This window comes from Lagenorhynchus albirostris, chromosome 11, assembly GCF_949774975.1.
Source record: "Lagenorhynchus albirostris chromosome 11, mLagAlb1.1, whole genome shotgun sequence".
Taxonomy (NCBI): Eukaryota; Metazoa; Chordata; class Mammalia; order Artiodactyla; family Delphinidae; genus Lagenorhynchus; species Lagenorhynchus albirostris.
Window position 1 is genome coordinate 66434920 of NC_083105.1, and position 15591 is coordinate 66450510.

The window sequence follows — 15591 nt, forward strand, 5'->3', positions numbered from 1 at the left end:
GGGAGGGAGGAAATGAATTGGGAAGTTTGAAAAAGGAGAGAGGGGTTCAGGGAGTACAAAGGAAAAAAAGACTGAAGAAAGAAGGCAGGGCAGAGTGCTCTAAGGTTGAGGAGATAAGAGAATTTATTACAAATGAAATGGGTCATCTAGAGACAGCTGTGGAGTGTTGTGGTTAGCTGGAAAGGAGTAACTACATGGAAGAGTAGGCTTGAGGTGGTTGTACAGTGGGTAGAAATTACACTTTATACAGTGAAGCTTCTAGATGGAACTTTGATACTGGCACATAGAGGGTGCACAAGATGTAACATATCTCTATACTAAAATACACCCTTCATAAATGTCTAGAATAATTTCTGAATGATTACAAACGATAACATTTACTTACATTTCTTAAATAATTTAACAACTCTTCCAGGTTTTAAACCTAGTAGAATATAAAAATTCCAAGAAAAAAGGACAGGGTGGGAAATTACAAGAAAGTAAGTTTCAGGCTATAATGGGGGGAAAAAAGGCACTCGTGGTGAAGAGTACTCTGGAAAGCTGAGAGGAGATAAATATTATCATGCTAAATTATTCAAAACAAAAATAATTGCTAAGCAGGCAGAATATCATGGAATTTCTTTTCACAATCAATTCTATCACATATATAAATCAGTTTCATTACTGAATAGCTGCACTTTATTTTCTGACCTCAGACAGTGAAACAGAAGGCTCTGGCCAAATGAGGAAGAAAAATCTATTACCCTCAGGGGAGCTGCACTTGTTTAACCAATTAAAGTACACTGGACAAATGCCCTCTACTATTAGGATAACACCATCAGAATAAAGAGCACACTTGGAGCTCTCCCTGGTGCTGCAAATGTCCCGGCTGTCTGTGACCCATTCCTGCACTGACCTATCTGCCTAAATTCTCATTAGTCTTATTTCTGCAAACTACACACTTACCTGTGCCTCTGTAAGTATATAGTTTAAAACTTTATTAGAAAATGCATAATAGAGACAGATCAAAGGGTTCTATTTCACATCATTTATGTAAGATATTTTCTTCACATTTCCCAACAATTTTAAAAATTAATAACCAAAAACTAAAAGCACAGTGGTACTAATGAATCTGAATAAAAGTATCCTCATATATATCTATCTATCTCTATATAGATAGATGAGAAGCACTGGGTTAATCATAGGCTATATATGGTCAGCTAAATATCTCTAGGAATTATTCTTCCTGGAAAAAAATTCACCTTTGAGATGATTTTATTGGTCTATCTACTCTTACAAAATCTGTATATCTTTAGTTGTTTTTCCCCCTTTCTGATCTATAATTAATCGACAGTAATTATGCCACTGCCTAAATGGTATGCCTTTTATTACATATACTTAAAGGAAAAAGAAACCCAAAAATCCCCACTTAATCACATTAGATTCTTCCAGAATCTAAGCACCTAGCATGAACTAAATAAGGAGGATAACCAGAATTCCCTAAGTCATAATGTTGAAATTTCCGAGAGTAAGTATTTTGAATTTAGGAAATACCTACATATTTGGGGGAGGGGGTCAATTTTTGTGGCACTTATTCAGAATGTGCAACAAAAGTATGACCTCCAAAGAATCAAGACATTAAAATGTAAAACTTCATCTAAATGACTTCAGCATTCCAAAAGACACTGTGGTTATTACAATTAAATCTTAGTATATTAATAAAATTATTTAGTTTACAATAGAAACCAATATGAACAAATAAGTTTAGGAAGAATTATCTAAGTATAAAAGAAATCAAGAATTCTCTTCAAATTATTGTTTTAGTTCAAATGGCCTGTTAGGTGATTTAATTTTCCTCTGAACTGCTTGGTCCTCTGAAAAAGAAATTCCTCTCATAAAGAACTTAACCTGAGAAGCTGAAGCAGGCAATCAAATTGTTGGAATCTGTTTGTCTAAAAATACTTAAAATTAATACTTTTTATACTACCTAGTGATCTAGAAGTTATGTCAGGAAACCTTTGGATACTTTTGTCACTAAGCCATGTTTCTTTTTTTAAATCATTATTCCTGTTAATACAGAGGAAAGACGATATAACTTAGGACAACAGAACTCTTCTTTCTTGCCTGAAAGCAGAGTTTGTAAACAGGTAAAAGGAAACTGCACCTACCAGAGAATGCTGCCAACTCCTCCCATCCGAATACCAACTCCCTGTGGCCTGGGGTACCCTTGCAGAACACTTAGCAGCTCTACAGAGCAATCTGAAAACTACTGCCTTAAGCATAAAACATTTTAAGTTGATTTTTGACATAACATTATATTATGAATGAGAACAAGTTAGAATCAAAGGTGAATAGGCAAACAGTGCTGAAAAGCAATAAACATGTATATTCTTAACTTTTCTACATCTAAGAATTAAAGTTTTATTAAGTGGTAAAAAGATATTGTAAGAAAGTTGCTGATCTAATTCAGGAATTCTTAATTAAGGGCAGTACCATGACAGGATAGTCTAGAAAAGCATGGGCCCATTTTTGTTTGTCACAGTGACTAGGGGCACACAACGAGTAATTAGGAGGCAGGAGCCAGGGATGCTAAACATGCTACAGTGCACAAAGATTTGTGCCATCCCAAAGCCAACAGCACGTCCAACTGAAAAACACTGATCTAATTCAACTAAAAGTAAAAATTAAGAATTTCCAACAAATTGGGAAATTTCCAATGAATATCTGACTCACGAATATCCTTTCGAAATAACAGTAATGGAAACTCAGAGTCCAGAGGCCCTGCCTCCAAAGGAAATAAAACTCTTAGCATAACCAAATCATACTATCTAGAAAATGACCATACATCCTTTTATATAGAGTTTAACTAGATGCTGCGTTCCAGAAGCACCTCTTGCCCAATCCATCTAACAAACAAAACAAAGCAAACAGGACACTGAAAAAAAAACCCCAAACAAAACACACCATAAAGAATGAAGGGAGGAAGAGATGTGTGTGCTCGAAACTGTAGAAGAAACTTAAAATACTTTTTGCCTTAGGAAGAATATTACGTGAAGCTTAAATTTTACCACAAAGAGATAATAAGTAAGCATCGGAGGCCAGCCTAGGGATTATTATGACATTTCTATCAGAAACTTCACACTCATTTCTAAACAACTGATTTTAAGTAAAATTACCAAATAAAATTCATTTGTTAAGTTGACTGCTACCTACAGTGGCAAAGAGTAACTGTGTCTCTGATTTCACAATGATGATTAGATTTTTATATGTATAATTCTTGAGTTTGAAGGGCAAATATATTTACTACATGCTATTCTAAATCTGTTTATCTTATTCAAATGAACATGTACATTAACCTTTAAAAATAGACTAAATTTGAATATATAAAAAACAGTATGAACTACAGATTACTTTGATTCAAAGTAGTAAAAAAAAATTTTTATCCAAATGTTTCTTTACAAGAAGTTATAAACTACGAAAAAATGTATTGAGGAACTGTTACATCATTAGAAAAGACTGTACTCTCCTAAAAAATCGGGTACACATTGACATACAGTATTATTAGCAAATCAGTTCATAATTTCTCAAATTAGAATAGGGTTTTATAAGAGAAACAACTAAAATGCACATATGCAACTTTTTACTATTATTATTTTCTACACGAGACTTCTTTCAAGTAAGACAATGAAAAGATATAGTAAATTGGAAATTATAGATTATTATTTAATCAAAAAATGTTTAATTGACATGTCAAAAAAAATATGTGAAGGTTTTTTTGTTTTTAAGAAACACGAGATCTGAACTGGGCATTTTTACTTCCAGAAATGGCAGAGGAGGTCATTTAGACCTATGCTCCTACCAATAACCAGAAAAACTGGAAAATATTAATATTCTTTTTTTAAGTTTCTCAAAGAAATCAGAGAATGACAAAGTAGTGAAGATTTATTGGACCAAGAGAGAAGACAGAAATCCAGGAAGTCAAACTTAGCCTTTGGGTTTGTCCTGCAAGAATTATGGGAAAGACCGTTGAGACTGAGAAGTATGTTTGACAGCCTGGAGAGTCTAGGGAGAAATAAACAAATATAACTGTTTTTAGTTGTGACACTAAAAATTTCACCCTAGTAGTTAGATGAACAAGAGATTTGTTCTTGCAGAGACTACAGACTAAGCTGGAGTCATTTAGTGGGCTCAGAAAATTGGATTAAAGTGATCGTAGATTGCTAATGCTCCTCAATTCCTGTCACAAGCAAACTATCCAAAATAAACTCTAGAGAAAGACAATATAATTTCAGGTCTCGAATTATGTCTATAAATGGTTTTCAAGTACAATCCAGTATACAAATCAAGTTACAACCAGAAAACTCAGGAGGAAAGAGATGCAAGCAGCAACAAAAACAAAAGGGTAAAAGTAAAAACACTCAAAGGAGCTCCAGATATTGGAATTATCAAACACAAACAGTATTTTTTCAAAAATCTATATGTATTTGCTTATCACATGTAAGAGCACTGAAAAACAAAGACAAAAATAATTATTAAAGGCAGCCAGAAGAAAAATATGACAATTTCTTCAAAGGTGCAAGATAAGAAAGATATTTAAGTACTCACAAGAAACCATGGAAACAGAGGTAATGGGATTAAATTTTCACTGTGTTCTAAGAAGATAACATCAAATTGAAAACTCAACATCCAGAGTATATCATTCAAAACTAAAAACGTAATGTGAAAACCAGAAACTATTTTTTTAGGTTTAATAATTATTTTATTTATAAATTTCCACCAATCTTGCCAGTCATATTATTCTGGATATTAGAGATGGATTAAATAGTTTTTTCTTATATTCATCTATATGAAAATTCTGGGAAAAAAGAGAAGAATTTGGGGATTAAATCCCAAATTTAATCCAAATCAAAATTCCAACCCTTTTTTTAACTGAAAGGAAGTGACAATATCATTTAAAAAATGTAAATGCAATAATCAAAAAAGTTATGGAACCATAAGACAGGAAAAAGGCCGAGGCAATTATCTTGGTTCCATCTCTTTTGCAATGTCTGTCTTATTCATTGCTCCAAAACAGTATGTGGCTGGCACACAGTAGGGGATAATGTTAACTCAGCTAAACTGAATTCTTCCAGTCAGTACTTTCCCCAGTCTAACATTATTTCTACCGAAGTTTATATCCTATTAACACTCTGTGGTAACAACAGGAGAGAACAGTAACATTCTGAACACACAGTAGGTATTCAATAAATGTTTGCCAAGTACACAAATCAAGTGTAAGTTTATTTTCTAGATTTAAAAACCTCCATTTCTCTAGCTTTTCCTCATGTGATCTCTTGTCCGAACTTTGATCCCCTTTGGATCCATTCCAAACTATCCTCATAACGTTTTAGTTTCTCCGCAAATTAGACAATGCACCCAACCCTGGGGGATCTAAATTTAACCTACCCACAAACAAATAATAAATGTACTGAGAAATTCTAGTATTTTTAATCTCCATTGAATATAAATGCTATACAGAAATCCATAAATACTTCTATAAACAATACTGTCAGACCGTGTAATCCATTTCCTAAGAATAAAATATATAATTAGAAACAAAAGTACTGAATTTCCTTGTTTATACTTTCTTTGAGGCTGATCAGGTAATGATGAGCCAGTTCTAATTTAATTAAACATTTATATAATCTAGTGATTACATATTATTATGATAGTTCATATTCTCTCAGTATTTTGAGTTTTTCAGCATATACTATTGATATCCTTATCTATATGCTTTTAAAATCAAGATACAAAATGATAAAATTACAGAGCTATAGAAACATAATGACAATGTTCTTTTATCAATACAACCCAGTTATAGGTATAATTCTTTTTTCTTCCTTAAAATCACCCAGCAATGTGGCTAGTAAAAGTGACCATCAATAGGGACTTTTCTGGAAGTCCAGTGGTTAAGACTTCACCTTCCAATGCACGGGGTGTGGGTTCGATCCCTCGTGGGCGAGCTAAGATCCCACATACCTTGTGGCCAAAAGACCAAAACATAAACCAGAAGCAATAATATAACAAATTCAATAAAGAGTTTAAAAATGGTCCATATCAAAAAAAATCTTTAAAAAACAAAGTGATCAGCAATAAAATATACAAATACAGCATACAAAAATATCAACATTTTCAAGTTCAAATAAAAATTCACAAAGGTTCTCAAGAAAATTGAGTTATCAAGCAAAATATAAACTCTTTTAATATTAAAAGTCTAAAAAATTTGTAAACTACCAAAATGCTAAACTATAAAACAATTTTATAAATATACTATTTGCTTCATTCTAGAAGAACTTTAATAAACATTTAATAAATTTAATTAATTTTAATAATTTTAGTAATTTAAAATTTTAATGAATTTTATTTTAGTAAAATTGTACATCTGCATATATTACTATATAGACAGACACATGCACACTTGTACACAACATGCACTAGAGCAGCATTTCACAAAATGGTAAGGAAGAAGAATAAGAAATGATTTGGGGAGGGCAGAAGGCTGTGACAAAAAACTAACATTGATTCGTATGGTGATAAATTGGTTCTTCTTACTTTCAATCCTTGGTATATCAAAACAGTTTGATGCTAGTATTTCTTTGGCACCTCTCTAATAACTCTAATCTCCCTTTTTAACAAGAGTAAATATCTAGGAAATAGGCTCATTGTTGCCTTTTCACTCTACTGGGTTTTTTAAGTTCTCTTCTTTATTTATGTTTTAAATACAGTTATTTAAGTAATAAGGATCATAAGTTAAAGAAAAATATTAAGGAAATAAGAGTAGAGGTGATATAGTAAAGCAGAGACTAAATCTTCCACAGTAACAAAACCCTCAAAATCTCACTGGGCACGTGCCAACAGAATAAAGAATACATTTCACAAGCTCTTCGTATGTAGGTATGGACATATGCCTAAATTCTGGACAATTTTAGATCTAAACAAAGTTACCTATGGCAGCTTCCAGGAACCTTCCTTAAAAGAGAGCTGGCATTCACGCTCTCAGCTCTCTTCTTCATTCCTTTCTCCTCCTGCTGGCTAGAATACAGATAGATGAAGGCTGAAACTAAAGAAGCCATCCAGGTTTAAAAGGTGACCTTGGCAATGGAGGCTATGCATGGCAAAGCAACGAGGTAAGAACAACCGGGATCCCTGAGTATTTTGTTTGACAGAAGTACAATACTAGCCCCTTTTCACCTACTTCCAGACTCTTAGGTGATGGCAAAATAAGACACTTCTATATCATTTAAGTCGCTGTTGTTTGGGATCTCTGTTATCAACATGCAAATCTAACCCTATCTGCAAATTATGGAATATAAAAAATATTGTCAAAATGGTTATGCAAATGATTAAAGTTGGAAAACAATAAACTAAGGCCCTGAAGTGCCCAGGGTAGATCACTGTCAGTCCCTGAAATTTATCAAATGATCCACTAGCCATTAGCAGTTTGAGTTATACAAGAAATTTTGAATATATATGTCACAAATTTGAAATGTAAAATATTTATTTCCACAGAAATTCTATTATATTCTATGTTCTTAAAGGTTGAACACAAGTTACAAGGACTAGCATTCAGTTCGTCTTGACTACAGAGTTGAAAAATTACTGTTGACTTAGTTAAATTTGTACTTTTTCATTATTCTTAATGTGTTTCATCGTATCTCCAATTCACAAAATTAAATGGCCATCTGAAAAATTATTCACTGATGTGTAAAAATGTTGAAGAAAACAGTACCAAACCCCACCATACAGATTAAGATAATTAATGTCAATAGGGAATGACTCCAGTGCACTATCGTCTCGTTTCTATCTAGTGCCAAAATATTTGTATGACTCCATGTACTCCCATTTCCCCTTTACTCCCACCCCTAACAACCATGAATCTGCTTTCTGTCCCTATGGATTTGCCTATTCTGGACACTTCATATAAATCAAATTACACAACATGTGACATTTTGTGTCTGGCTTCTTTTACACAACATCATGTTTTTGAGGTTCATCCATGTGGTAGTATGTTATCAGTACATTCCTTTTGTATGGCCAAATAATATTCCACATAATTATATTATTATATCATATTTTGTTTATCCATTCATCAGCTGAGGAACATTTGGGTTATTTTCACTTTTTGGCTGTTGTGAATAGTGCCACTATGAACATTCATGAACAAATTGTTTGAATACTTGTTTTCAAGTCTTATGAGTACTACCTAGGAGTAGGACTGCAGGATAATTTACAGGATAATTATATGTTTAACTATTTTAGGAACTGTCAGACCTTTTCTACAATGGCTAAACAACATGCTTCTTGATCTCAAATCACTGTTGAAGAAAGTAGTGAAAATAGTAAACCTGTTCAATAGCAATCACTCAGTATACATCATGTCAGTGCTGTTTTAATAAAATGGCAATGAATGAAAGACTTAGCTTTTCTACACTTAAATGTAATCTGGCTGTCAAGGGGAAACACATAAGGTTTTCAAATGGTGAAAAATTACTTAAATTTCATGATATTCATATCTGTGAAAATCATTTCTGTGGTTTTACAAATTATTTGTTCAAGTATAATACCTTGGGTGATATATCTAATATTTTGAAATGTCTAAGAATTACTTCATGGCTGAAATACCATGATTTTTAATACTAAGTTAAGGTTTCTTAAGAAGTCCCAATGTTAAGTTAGGGACTCTGAAAGATAGCTGAAGTAGTCCCAGGTCAGTAGTAACACAATATAAATCCTTTTCCAAGAAAATGCCTCAGTTCAGGCACCCAGGTTTTCAATAATGATGTCATAAGCAGAGACCACCTAACACATGTTGAAACAAATTACCATGAGTGCTAGACAGCACAAACAATAACCAATTCATCAGACATAAAATATAAACATGGAGAAAATATTTAAAGAAATAAAATGTGGAATTAGAAAATCAAGCAACAAGAAAAACATTATTATTATATATAAAAAAGATATATATATATATAAATATACATGCCATTAGAGTCCTCAAAGGATAGAATAAATAGTACAGCAAAAAAGATTTGAAAAGATAATGTTTTACATTTTTCAGAGCTGATGGAAGACCCAAATGATATAAGAAAATACAAATCCAGCAGAACAGATAAAAAGAAGCATATATCAAGTGCGTGGTAATAAAACCCCACAAAGCCAAAGAAAAGGAGAAAAATCTTAAAAGCAGCCAAAGAAAACATGCAGGTCACCAACTAAGAAATGACAGTTGGACTGATGCTAATTCATCACCAAAAATTTCAGGCAGAAGACAGTAGAGTAACATAATCAAAGTTTTAAAGTTCTATTAGGAAAAAAAACCTGTCACAGAAAATCACATCCTCAGCAAAACTACCTTTCAAGAACATGGACGGAAAAAGAACTTTCAGACAATCAAAAACACTGTATCACCAAAATATCTACACTAAAGGAAATGCTAAAGGATGTACCTCAAGAAGAAGAAAAGCAATACCAGAAAGGTCTTAGAGTGTCAAATAAACGGTGAACAAGTAAACTGGTAAATCTATAAGTAAATGTAAAAAACATTCAAATGTTCAAATGAAAAATAAATGGGGACCCCTGGGTAATGGTTATAATTGATAATGATTCACTGAGTTGTACACTTATACTTTTTGTACTTTTGTTTGTAATATGTTTATCAACAAATGTTTGCTCAAATATTTCCCACAAAATAATGAAGTTCATATAAAATAATGAAGAGAATGTCTTAAAAAAAAAAAGTTGAACTGTCCAAGAATACCAGCATTAAGAGCCACAGAAACAGAAGCCATAATCAGAGATCTGGTTGAAAGTAATCAGAGTGAAAGTGTGCTAAGGTCATTGTTCAAGAGCAGATGAAGTTATAACTTTAAGACTGTTAATACATATGGCAACATTTCCCGGGAAGATTCTAAAAATGACAGAAATAGAGCATACAATATCTAAGCCAGCTGTGTTTATCAATGGAATAAAAAGCAAATAAACCAAAACATATGTTAAAGTATTTTTTTAAAAATATAGAAAAAGCAGGAAAAATAAACAAAGATAGTAAAAACAAGTCTAAAAATAACAGTAATCAAAAATAATAGAAATGAAAATTAATTCAAGAGTTTATAGCCAGATAATGACTGAATAAAGAAACAAAATTTAAAAAGATACATTATTTATTTTTAAGATTACTAATTCTTCTTTTAAAAAAATTTTTTTGTTGTTGTATTTATTTTATTTTTGGCTGCACTGGGTCTTCGGTGCTGAGCGCAGGCTTTCTCTAGTTGGGGTGAGTGGGGGCTACCCTTCATTCCAGTGCACAGGCTTCTCATTGCGCTGGCTTCTCTTGCTGCAGAGCACGGGCTCTAGGCACGCAGGCTTCAGTAGTTGCAGCACACAGGCTCAGTAGTTGCAGCTCGCAGGCTCTAGAGCACAAGCTCAAGAGTTGTGGCGCATGGGTTTAGCTGCTCCTCAGCATGTGGGATCTTCCCAGACCAGGGATCAAACCCGTGTCCCCTGAATTGGCAGGTGGATACTTAACCACTGTGCCACCAGGGAAGCCCCCCTTTTTTTTAATTTTTAAAATTTATTTTATATATATTATTTTTGGAAGATTACTAATTCTTACATATACACAAAGGTTCAAAGGTTATACCAGTTATATTCTAGTCACATAAATGGGAGCTGCTATATCAATAGGAGACATAATAGGTTTAAAACAAACAGTATTATTTGCTTTAAGGAGGGTCACTATTTAATGATAAAAAGTTCAATTTACCAGAAAGACATGATAGTTCTAAACTGGTATGCACTAATAATATAACCTCAAAATATTTAAAGCAAAAGTTGTTAGAATTTACAAACACAGAAATTTAGAAATCTACCACTATGGAGGGAGATTTCAAAGCATCTCTTTTATTTATTGATAGTCCAGACATACAAAAAATTAATAAAGATATAGAAAGGTGAAATGATTATCAAGCTTAATCTAACAAACATTTAAATTAGAGAATACATATTCTTCTCAAGCACACGGGGAATATTATAAAAATTGACCACCTACTAGGCCAGAATCGCGTAGACCACATCCTTTTACCACAATGCAAATATATGCAAGAACTCAGTAACAAAAGATAGACAAAGAATTATTGGCCCAGCGGAAGGGCTTTAAACCAGAGGAACCAGCCTGAGATCCCATGACCTAACTTAAATATAATCCAAAATGCACCCGGTCTTCCAAAAGGCAAACAAAAACACCACCACTCCCAGGGCAGGCAGCTGAGGAGGATGGTGTTCTATTTGGCTTATAGGACAGTCACATGTTGTCAACTAATATTTTATAGATGAGTAAACTGAAATTTAGAGTAGTGGGTTTTGGAGCCAGGATTTGAGCCCAGTTTGTCTATTTATTGAACCCATAAACTTATTCACTATTTTGAACTTTGTAGTGGGACGTTAATAAATGTTGAATGAGTGAATATAGGTTATCGAGCTTGCTTGAGTATCAGATCAGCAGAATTGAGAGCAAATGAACAGAACAGTTACATTTCTGATGTGTGTTACTCTAAGTTTGTAGTCCTCTGATAATACATACATAGCCCTTTCTTAAAGGGAACTGCTTTAAGACAGGTGACTATCATCTAGACTCTCAAAAAAGATTACCTGTAAGTCTACACTTATTTTCCACAAAAAGTTATCAAACAACACGATATGCTTAAGTAATATTCTTTTTTTTCCAGAATTCCTTCACTCAATACTAAAAAATTTAAAAAGATGCTGGGAGGACTTCCCTGGTGGCACAGTGGTTAAGAATCCACCTGCCAATGCAGGGGACACAGGTTCGAGCCCTTGTCCGGGAAGATCCCACATGCCTTGGAGCAACTGCGCCCGTGTACAACTAATGAGCCTGCGCTCTAGAGGCCGAGAGCCACAACTACTGAAGCCCGAGTTCCTAGAGCCTGTGCTCCGCAACAAGAGAAGCCACCACAGTGAGAAGCCCACATACCGCAACGAAGAGCAGCCCGCACTCGCCACAACTAGAGAAAGCCTGCGCACAGCAACGATGACCCAATGCAGCTGAAAATAAATAAATTAAGTAATCAATTTTTAAAAAAAAAAACAGATGCTGGGAAACCTTCAGTTTGGGGAACACAAAAGAAAAGGAAATTCCTTGAAACTTTTCACTATGTATTATAAACACCCACACTCAAAGGGAAGAAAAGAAAAAACAAAGAGAAGTTTCCAATTAAAAATATTAATGAAAATTTCTGCTTCTACATGTCTTTCCTTCAAAGTTTTCAGAAAGGCACTAAAGTTAGTTGAATGTTCCCGATAATGTAGGAGACCTCTTTAAAAGAGAGGGAAAAGAACTACATAAAATCATGAACCTTGGGTATTTGTCCAATAGCAGTATTGTGATAGAAGGAAATTTCTATTAGAAATCTTCTTTCCAGGTATTACTTCCAGGCATTAAGACATTCATTCGAGATTCATCTGTAGTCAATGCTTGATCTTCATGAAATGCTATTAATGATATCATTTTAGAGAGTAAATATAGGTTTCATATAATACATCAAAATTTATACTTTCCATAGACTTCCCTGGTGGCGCAATGGTTAAGAATCCGCCTGCCAACGCAGGGGACACAGGTTCGATCCCTGGTCCAGGAAGATCCCACATGCTGCAAAGCAACTAAGCCCGTGTGCCACAACTACTGAGCCTGTGCTCTAGAGCCCAGAAGCCACAACTACTGAGCCTGCATGCCACAACTACTGAAGCCTGCGCACCTGGAGTCTGTGCTCCACAACAAGAGAAGCCACCGCAATGAGAAGCCCGTGCACCTCAACAGAGAAGCCTCCGCTCACTGCAACTAGAGAAAGCCCATGCACAGCAACAAAGGCCCAACACAGCCAAAAATAAAAACAAATAAATTAATTAAAAATAATAATAAAGTGTACGCTTCAATGGTTTAAAAAAAAAGAAAAGATATATGCATCCCCATGTATACTGCAGCATTACTTACAATAGCCAAGATATGGAAACAAGCTAAGTGTCAATCAATGAATACATGAATAAAGAAAATGTGGTATACATACATAATGGAATATTCTTTAGCCATAAAAAGAATGAAATCTTGCTATGTGCAACAACATCACAGACCTAAGGGTGTTATGTTAAGTGAAATAAATTAGACAGAGAAAGACAAATACCATATTATTTCATTTATATGTGGAATCAAGAAAAAAAAAAAACACAAGGGAAAAATCCATACCACATGAAGCTCATAGATACAGGGAACAGATTGGTGGTTGCCAGAGGTGAGGGCAGGGGGGTGGGCCAAATGGGTGAAGGGAGTCAAAAGATATAAACTTCCAGCTATGAAACAAATACATCATAGGGGTGTGATATACAGCATGGTGCCTACAGTTAATACTGTGCTGCATATTTGAAAGTTGCTGAGAGACTAGATCTTAAAAGTTTTCATCACAAGAAAAACAATTCTGTAACTATGTATGGTGATAGATGTTAACTAGATTTACTGTGGTGACCATTCTGCAATATATTCAAATATCAAATCATTATGTTGTACACCTGAGTAATGTTGTAGGACAGTTATATTTCAATTTTAAAATGTAATCATTCACAATTATTTGGAGGACTACTTTTCAAATACTACCCAGGAAGACCTGGGTATATCTTATCTTCTGAAAGATTTCATAAGTTTCTCTATTAAAATACAGACATATTGGAGCCATAAGAATATACTTAAATACAATATAAAGATGGGCTATAGAATCCAAACTACATGTGAATCCCAATGCTACCATTTATTGGATATATGAACTTGAGGTACATGATTTAACTTATCTCATCCTCAGTTTCCCTATACGTAAAATGGATACAACATCTACCTAACAGTATTGTTTGTTGTAAAGGAGATGGAGAATAGAGCTAAGTACATTATATGTCATGGATATAATACGTAGTAGCTGCTAATATTATGTTAACATTCTCAGTGATATCTAATAAAGTAATGTTACAGAATCAAAACTATACGCCCTCTCTAAAGTTTCAAATTTAAATACTGAGTGTACACTATAAATGCTTGATCAGATTAGAAAAGCAAGGTGTATGAAAATAAATTCTAATAGGCAGGGTAGAAAAACAAGAATAAAAAACTTTGGAATCAGTTAAATCTTGCTTCCACTTCTAGCTTTGTCCTGTGACTGAGGGTGCCTAGGTAAGATCAGGATAATAATCCACACCTTCATTATTCATTACTGATTATTCTGAAGCTTAATTAGGGTAATATGTACTAAAAGCCTAGCTTTATATTACGTCTGTCCATTTAAAATTTTTACAGTCTAAGGAGAGAAAAGTGAGCTTTAGATAGCTTGAAAATTTTTTTAAACTAAAGATTGACAAAGCATTAGAGAAATGATATTATAATTATATTACGTGAATACTATGTGGATCAGGAATAGAACTTATACAAAATTGACTCTTTTCTTCAATTATAGGTTTATAAACAAACTTTGTACATCTTTTTAAAATTTAAGTTTAAACTGCTGAACAAAGAGTAGTGCTAGGAGTACTTCACAGTGCTGTAAGGATTAAATCAGACAATATATGAAAAGAAATCATTTGCTAAACTCTTAAGTGCGATACAAATTAAAGACATCTACTATCTTCTTTCGGAAAGACTGCTGCCCACTTACATCCTTCCCCTCTACTCCCTTACGGAAGAAGTCTTTCCCTTAACACAACCACTCTCTTCCTCCAAACTTGTACATGTCCCGTGGAATATAAGATCTGAGAAGTACTATCTATGCTAGTATCACCTATACTTACAGCGATTATCCTCCATATTTTATAGGGCAACACCAATTTCAAATATTAAATATTAGTGTCATAGTATATCAGAATATGTATTCCAAGATTTGACTGAAAGAGTATGGTCACCACACTTACATGGATTAATCCACACCCTTTCCCTTCTATGCAGCTTTCTCAAGGATTCTCTACCTTCAGGCTAGGTTCTTCTTACTTTAAGTAACCAAAAGGATCAAATGAACTTGTTTATTACCTTTATTTTTCATTGGTGATGAACTAGAAATAGAAAAGTTGTATTTTGTAGAGGAAAAAAAGTGTAGTTTAAATTCTATTTATGAATATAAGTTATGCAATAGTATATACTTATAAAGAATTATGATGTACACCCTTTATGGTGACTCAGAGCTTGACAGTGTTTCTCCACAGAGTTAAGCATTCAATAAATGTTTTCTCTGAAACTTTTATTTTCATGGCCCTCTCTATATTACACATAGTATATTAACATCCAATATCTAATTGGATTTTCATGTTAGGATGATATTTCTATTTTAACAATAATAAAATATAAGCCCTAAGTACTAGTAATCCATCTAAGGTTTTTTTTTCCAGTAACCTAAGGCCCTGGCACTTAGGCCTTCTGAATCATAGATCATTGTCTTATGTTATAAAGTAAATTAGCAGGTAAGATCATTCTCCCTCCTGCCAGGGAAAGAGGCCCAAATTCCTGTGCCTCTGACAAGGAAACTCAATTCT

At 33.7% G+C, this 15591-nt stretch overlaps 1 protein-coding gene across 1 annotated transcript in view; it reads right to left on the reverse strand.

Moving 5' to 3' along the window:
• The window catches only part of ARID2 (AT-rich interaction domain 2), a 170681-nt gene that overhangs the window by 105378 nt on the left and 49712 nt on the right, over nt 1–15591 (reverse strand). The gene's annotated exons all lie outside the window — the stretch shown is intronic.